Here is an 8899-nt window from a genome sequence, read left to right on the forward strand (position 1 = left end):
TGCGTCTAACAGGCGTATCACGAGCTTTCTAGACCTAGTGCCCGTTACGTATTTTTATTCACGTGACTCCCCACTTTACCTCACGACGGTGGGTGGACTCCGAAGATTGAGAAGTACCGACCGATAATCGAAACACGAACCACGCGAATGTGATTCCAACGCTCTAACCACTAGACCAACTTTAATAATTTAATATGGTTCGTCATCATTTCAAAAGATACGGGTACGTAATATAACAAAACCATTATAGCCTCTGTTTCTTAAAATACTACTACTACTACTACTACTACTACTACTACTACTACTACTACTAATAATAATAATAATAATAATAATAATAATAATAATAATAATAATAATAATCGTGCACTTCAGTAGGTTACTACTTCAGTAGATCATTATTTCATTTCTCTAAAGAAAAAAAAAAACAATACCATGCCATAAGTTTGCTCGTATTAATGATATATATGAAGTGCAAACAAAATCGTTAGAAAAGCTTACAAGAAAGTTAAAGTTGAACGACAATACAGAAAAGAAATAGTAAATTTTTGATACAAATGGTGGGGGAAAGATTGTTAAAAGAAAAAAAATGAAATGAAATCTTTAAGTTTTACGTCCTACAGTTATGCCGGTTAGGTTAGTGGAGACTTTGATAAAAAGAAATGAATGAAATGTTGGAATGAAGAAAGTGGGAGGAAATGGGAGAACCACGAAAAACCCACGAACCCGGTGTTTGTCCACCACAAAGTTCACAGGGCGCGAGCTGGGATCGAACCAGGGAACAGAAGCACCGGAGGAGAACGCTCTACCACTGATCCACCGCGCCCTCAAAATTGTTAATGGACAAAAGGACGGACGACTAATACGTTATCAAAGTGATGAAGTATGTAGACTGACAACCCACATAGCACACTACGTCCCTGGGATGTCCCATTTTGATCTCAATCATCCCATTCGGTTCCCGGGATTATCGGGACAATGAGAAGACATCCCATGGACGTCCTGAATGGGACGTTCTAAAGGATTCCCATATAGGATGTCCACGGGACATCCCAGATGGGATAGGAGGTCCGAAGGAAAACCAGTAGACATCCCTTCGTGGTCCCGTTGAATATTCCGTATCCCGGGATATTAGCGGACATCTGGATCTCCCGCGGAAGTCCTGTGGATGTCCCGGGAGCACATTCGGATAACGGGAAGTCCATTGCGGGCTGAGTCTCCGACATCCCGTAGACGTACTTGTGCTATGTGGGAAGGGAGGGTCACGAAGTGGCTCTGCTGAGATCCGAACGAGATAATTGTGTTTACATTTGATATGTTATAACTAGACGAATCCCGGATTATACGTGCCACAGGGCGGGATATCGCAAGATACAACATATTTTGTAATGTAAAAAAGCTGGCAGAATAGTTTGAACCGAGTCATTTGTTCAGAAACGGTTGGGTAAATGGAAAACTAGGCGAACACATATCCCAACATTTTCAAGGAACACTTTTGGGGATAAACAAAAGTTTGCCCCAGGGTCCCCGCACGGTGTTTTGAGTTGGCACAAGTTTCAAATAGCAAGGTGGATTATGTAGCACATTGTTTGAAAGCTGTTGTGGAATGAAAGATAATGGATCAAGTCTCGACTCTCTACGACAACCCTGTGCAAAATGGCGGCGGGTCGAAATGTAAACAAAAACTTAACTGAAAAGTGCATGGCCACCCCTATAAATCGGAGACGATGAAACAAATGTGAATACAGGAAAAAACTTGTGGTATTATTTTCAAAGTACAACGATGTAAGTTAAAACGTGTTGTCCCAGGGCCCCCACAGGGTCCCAAGTGGGGTCAAACTGAAAAGTTTCAAATGGCCAGAAGGGTTAAGTAGTACATCGTTTGAAAGCTGTTGTTAAATTAAAGAGATGAGCAAGTCGCTACTCTCTACGACAACCCTGTGTGAAATGGCAGCGGGTCAAAATGTAAACAAAAACTTTTGGGTGCCATATAAAACTGTGTCACTGGGTGCCATATATTGAAAAATATATGGCCAATTTGGATCCAAGATGGCCGCTTAAAATATGTGTCGAAAAGATAGGCATACCAAACTGCTGAAGCTAGGAAAGCCAAATTTGGCATGCATGTTGATCAGTAGGTGACGAAAAGACACGAAATATTTAAAAAAAAGCGATATCCTGATTTCAAAATGCCGCATTATGTACCTAACGAATGTCCAGCTCAAACCACTGGAGTTGTAGAAGCGAAATGTGGTATTTATGTTTATGGTCGATAGTAGATATCCACAAAATATTAAGGATGTATCATCTCGTATCCAGTATGGTTGGCAGCGTGAAAAATGATTTTGTAAAGTAAAATATGCTATTTCTTGGAATATTGTGACCAAAACAACAAAGTTTATTCAGCTCGATTTAGTGAAATGATTTACACGTGGTTTGGTACTGCTCGCCAATCTTGTAAATGAACGTTTTTTCCTTTTTTGTATATTGGTATTGCTTGAAATATTGTGATCAAACCAACGAATGGCACATAAATGTGTGTCAAGTGGCATTGAAAGATAACTACAAGGTTTGTCATAGTACAAATGCACCAGAATCACAGAATAAGTGAGTTACACATTTCTCTTACGAGCAATAATCATAGTTTAATATATCTATAAAACATGTTAAGAATATATAACTTGTTTAAGAATATATAAGAAGAATATATGTTTTGTTAATTCTTTTTGTATATGATATGCGCATAACCCAGGTGTAAGGAAATAAATAAATATGAAATTATGTCTTTCGAAACTTGAAATGTTCAAAACATAGTACCCTGATTAATAAATGCAACACCGAGAATCAAACAAACAAATGTCCCAGCTCAAGTATAGGACATCAATGATTAAGTATTACATTCTAGAGCAATGCTGCAGAGATTATAATAAATTTCTTGCTTCTGGATCATCAAGTCTGTTTGGGTTTCAGTTCTATCCTGTTAAAAGGAGTCTCTCTGAGTCACCGGATGAGACTGGATCACTACGATTGTCTGAGTCTCCGGGTCTGTACGGGTTACCTGGTCTCTCTGGGTCATCGGGTATGACTACGTCACCAGTACTCTCTGCGTCACTAGGTCACTCTGGGTCACCGGTTTGGGTACTAAGGTCTCTTCTGTGTCACTGGGTGCAACTGGTTCAGCAGGGCTATCTGTCTCCGATATCTGACCGACACCGGGTCTCTCTGAGTCATAGGTTTGGCTATCAAGGTCTATTCCAAGCCACCTAATGTGATTGGGTCACCAGGACTGTCTGGGCGCTACAACTGTCGTTTTTCGGGGTTGAACGGACCAGTGGATCTCTCTAGGTGAGCGGGTGTGACTGTATCACTAGGAGTGTCTGGGTCTCCGAGATTGTACGGGTCACAGGGTGTTGCTGTGTCATCAGGACTGTCTTTTCCCCAGGTTTGTACAGGCCATCAGTTCTCTCTGAGTCAGCGGGTGTGACTGGATCATCAGGATTATCTGGGTCTCCTGGTCTGTCCGAGTGTGTCCTTGTCACCAGATTTGCTTAATCACCGAGTTAGACCGGTTCTTCGAAGCAAGATGCAGATCCAAATGACACAGACAAAAGTCACGGCCGAAGTGACCCATAATCTATACCAATACTAGCATGGTGCTCACTGGTCATGTTATTTCTCATATATACAGTATGTGTTTAGTTCGATGGACATATATTACATTCATTTCTAGTAAACTACCCGTTCGTGTATTTGTATTTCATTTTTCATTTTCTTTCCTCATTCAACATCATTATTTACTTCAGTGATCATCGTCTGCTTTAGCTTACTGGGGATAACTTACGAAGTTAATTTGATTCTATAAACTATTATTATAATTGTTTTCACATTCTTTGTGCAGAAAAATGAAATGCTCAATATTATTTGTGGAAATGGTATTGAAAATTCTAGTGAAATTTTTGCCTAAGATAAATAAATAAAAACTCAACCACTGTTTGCATAATTCTATTGAAACAGTTTACACAATCAACGTCTGAAAATAAAAACGAATAAGGAATGGGGAAATATAAACCAAATGAATGAAATGAATTACAGAATTTGCAAAGAAAACCATGAATTTCGTTCTGTTTAGAAAGAGCGAAAGATTACAATACTGAAAGTAAAACAAAAGCCTACATTGCAAACAAACAAACACAAAACCGACTAAACCACAGAGTTTGAAGTTTTTTCTCTGGTTGTAACAACAGTAAACCATTCGAAGAGGAAAATTCTAATGAATTAGTATTTGATTAATCGATCTCTTAAACAGACAAGTTTCAAAATAGTTTTGCACTTTTACTCTCGTAGAAAATCCAGCAATATTCTCAAATGAAAACTGACTTTCAAAACGTTATATACCGGTAATTACTTTTATGTTTAAAACTGTTCCTTTTATGTATATTTATTTATTTAAAAATAACAACATATTTGAGTTTTCATTTAATTATTATTTTAAATGTTGTTTTTAATACGTAGATTTTCATTAATGTAACAAGTTGTTATTTTTCCTTGGAAAAACAAAAATTAATAACCGTAATTGAAATTATTTCTTTTAAAAATATGTAGTTGATAACGATTGAGAATATTAACGTAAACGTCCGAGTGCTTGCTAATTTATTTTTGAATTTCTAATTCCTGAAATAAATTTGCAAAAGATCATCAGCAAATAGGTTTAAGAGTGGTGAAAAATGATCGGAGATGTGAGGAAGGAACACCTTAGAAACATTAGAATAGAATGAATTTTACGAGTTATCGCGGAATAGACAGGAACATAATGATGGTTGAGTAAAAGGATTGAATGTCGCTTCAATAAATAATTTTGAAGAAATGTATTAATTTTAAAGTCACATTTTTTTTTTTTTTTTTTTTTTGGTATCCACTATCTCCCGGATTTGGCAACTTGCACGGAATTTACGAATCATGTTTCTGAATAACAACGCTTACAGTAGCTCTCCCTAACAAGGGGCATTTGTTACATGAAACAGAAACTAAATCATTCATCACCCTTTTATGTTATTGCCAAAACTGGAGATAATCGTGTTACTGGAAATATTAATAAATATGAAATAAATTAAGTAAATAGCTGTGTTAATAAGTACTCATATAAAGCAAGATATCACATATTATATAAAGAGGCATATGCTTACGTTAGTTGTATATAGAATTAAAATACTCGTATTTCCATTATATTTCGTAAACGTACTTGTATTTAAATCAATATTGAACCAATGTACCTTTGAAGTCACTGAAAGGAAATATGTATTGGTCTCGTGGAAACCATGCCTAGCGTAGGAGGCTTATTTCTCGCTTATAGACTTTTCATGCACAGTTTAAGCTACCTTCCGGTTTTGGTTCATCCTCAGTATGAAGAGAGGAAAGTAGCATCCTATGAACTATAACATAAATGTTATATTTAAACTATATAATTTGATGAAATGCGAAAGTAATTATGCATATCAAGAGAATTCACAGCATTATTTTTCAATGCCCACCTTGTAATTACGATTCACCTTAACTTATCTAGTATCAGGAAACAATAAAAGCATTCTCTTTTCGATATGTAGAGGACATATTAAAATGCAATACTGCATAGAACCATTTTTAAACATGAAGTTGCCATTGAAAAACAGCCAAAGATGTACACGATTATTCAACTCACACCAAAAACACTACATGGACATCTAAACAAATTATAATCATTAAAGGTACATAAGATGTTAAATTTTGTGCAAATTATAGCAATTCAGAGCAATCTCCAAAGTCAAAAGTTTGATTCAAATAGCTATATTTCATGTAAATCATCGATACCAAAATGGTTTTATGTTCTATTAATTTTCTGTAGGTTAAAGATTGTTATAACTTGTCAAACTACAACTCTAGCATAACTTATTTACTACTCATACTTTATTTTAAAGAAGTAATAAAAAATCTTTATAATCTACACGAATAAAATCCCATCATGATTTTAATGCTTTGCGTTTAGTGTTTCTTGATTTGGTGACCAAGTTTCGTAGTTAAAAAAAATAATAACATCTGTTGGAGTGCAAACTTTATGCTCTTATGACTCCATTATTGTCTGCACTTTGGCAAGAAGCGGAAGAATTTTTGGTCTTTGAAGTGGAAGAGCAGTTAGATTAAAACGTAATTGAGTCTGGGGAAACTAGGAATTACTGCGTTCTGCGTTCTGAGAATTCAGTTAATTTCCCTTCGACCCTCTTTGTTACTGATTTATAAATCTCTAGTATTCAGTTTTAGTTAAAGGTCAAATATTTCCATTTTTTTGAATTACTTTAACGCACTTTTAAAGGATTGAACATTTTTCTCTTTGTATTTTTATTAATTATATGATATGACTCATAAAAGATTGGCAGCAGACGAAATCATAACTGAAGTAAATATTTACAAATGGTTCTATATTTAGAAATGATTAAATATTTAGAAATGGACTATCTTATTCTTGTTCTGTGAATGAAAAATGTGTAAAGTCCTCATGTAAGGTAATGCACTGCAACAGTTAGAAAGGTTGCTGAGAATTAAAATAATAATATAATAATAATAATAATAATAATAATAATTATTATTATTATTATTATTATTATTATTATTATTATAACAGTACTAAGAGCACTGTTAGAAGCAAGAGCACTCTGAGCCAAGAAGCAAAGACTGGTGATGAAATTCTGATGTTTTTTATTAACGTACATTTCTTATTTAAATCTGGAAATATTTGAGTTCTCATTTTCATTTCAAAACAAATTACATATTTTACACGACAGGCTTCCTAATTCCGTCGTAACACATTTCAATTTTACCAATCTCAAGTTTCCTTTCCATCATAAACGTCTTCTTTGTTTACGTGTATCACTCATACCAGGTTATCATAAAATAAGTATCGCTGTTCAGATAACTCTGAAGACGTAACCACTCAACAGGATGCAACCAAACTTGGTAGGAATATTTTTGAGAACATGCAGAGGCGATTGATGTAGAAAACAAAATTGGTTCTAATTTTCCCCACCACAGTTAATTGTGGCGCTGTACAATGCCAGTAAGTGCAGCGTGTAAGAAAAAGACGTTAGCGATCCTAAAGGATAAGAAAGGCTGTAAATACCTTTACAGGTGATTACTCACCCCTGCATGTGTTTCTGAGATACAGATTTGAGAGCCACTACATTGCAGATTTGAATTAATGATGGTGATCCGATGTGTTGCTTCTTTTTCTTCTCACACCTTTGCCTTGTGATCAAGGGGTCACGGGTTTCATTTCCGTTGAAGACACTTGTGAGTCGGATCCCATGTTAACCTGTAGGTCAATCCTTAGAACGTTATCATATAATCACCATGGGTTTTCCTTGCCCAGGGACCTTCACGTCAAAGACCTGCCTTTAGGCAGAACCTCATATCACCATCTCGCCGATAACACATCTGCCTTTGGTGTTATTTATATAAGTACCAATCAATGCCACGCGTTACACGGGGACATAATTACGAGCTTTCTTTCATTGAATATCAATAATATAATTTATCTTCCATACCACATTTATCGTACTTAACACTGAACAGAAACACAATAGCCTCTGGAAGCAAGATTTGACACTGATTTTTCCTGGAATATTGGAGGGAGCTTGCAGTTTATAGGTACGGGAAAGACTAACATTTAACTTCATTTTTGTAAGATATCCAAGAATTTTAAAGAGACGGTCCAGCTCAAAAGCTACCTCCCCATATAAACCCGCCAATGGCCACGCAGTATTAATAGCATTGCTAATCAATGCCTCGAGACCCACAGGAAAAGTAATTACAGCTTTTCTTATTATTTAGCATTAACTTTACCAGTGTCGATTTTCTTCCGCGTAGCACTTACTTGGTGTTGTATAGTGCCACAATTACCTCTGGTGGCGAAATTTGGAACTATTTATATTTTCTACACCAATCGCTTCTGCATGTTCCCAAATATACTTTTACCAAGTTTGGTAAGATTCTGTCAAATGGTTACGTCTCCAGAGTTATTTCAACAGTGATATTTATTTTGTAATAACCTGATACTTTGAAAAGTTCATTAAGAACAGACCTAGTAAGCTAGGAGATCATCGTGCTAATCTGCTCATTAATTAAACTTGGCTACTAAAATACAAATTTCTCTTAGTAACTTTCTAGTCATCGTCAATTTATACAAAACATAATAATACAATATGCATCCTCAAAGCTTTAAAGTACTTTATAACGTCCACAAATTACTAATATAATTTAATACAAACATAGCTTCCCATATCTAATGTACGGTAGTCAGTAAAAAGAAGAGCATATTATAGGCCTTTCGATACCTCTTAGGCCAACTGGGATTTTCTTTCATCCTTGTAACCCTCAAAAATACAAACACTAAATATTTTATACTCTTATTCTACAATGTGGCCCCGCGTAGCGTAGTCGCTAACGCTCTCGCCTTGGGTGCGAGCGGTCCCGGGTTCGATTCCCGGTGGGGTCACTCGGTCGAAAAAGTGTAACACGTTTTTTCAGGCCAGCCACCCTGAATGAGGTTTTCCTGGGTTTTCCTCATTCACACCAGGCAAATGCCGGGGTGGTACCTAACTTATAGGTCCCAGGCCGCCTCCTTCTCTCCCCAATCCTTTCTTCCTTCCCCTTACCCAGATTGTGTGCTCGCCGAGAGACGTCATCCCTCAAATCGTGACGGGCTAAATGGCCCAGAAATCTAAATCCTAAATCTTATTCTACAAGTTTTCTAGTAAATTAACACTTCATAAAATGAACAGATCACATAAACATATGCAAGTTGTACTGCACATGCAATGATAATAATAATAATAATAATAATAACAATAACAATAATAAAAAGAATAAAGAA

General features: G+C 36.1%; 1 non-coding gene across 1 annotated transcript; it reads left to right on the forward strand.

The window, feature by feature from the left end:
- The first annotated feature begins 8446 nt into the window (after window positions 1-8446).
- TRNAP-UGG (transfer RNA proline (anticodon UGG)) lies at window positions 8447-8521 on the forward strand. The gene has a single exon. It is a non-coding gene; the product is annotated as a tRNA-Pro (tRNA).
- The last annotated feature ends 378 nt before the right edge of the window (window positions 8522-8899 follow it).

The sequence above is a fragment of the Thermobia domestica genome, chromosome 17 (genome assembly GCF_964235325.1).
Source record: "Thermobia domestica chromosome 17, izTheDome1.hap1.1, whole genome shotgun sequence".
Classification (NCBI taxonomy): domain Eukaryota; kingdom Metazoa; phylum Arthropoda; class Insecta; order Zygentoma; family Lepismatidae; genus Thermobia; species Thermobia domestica.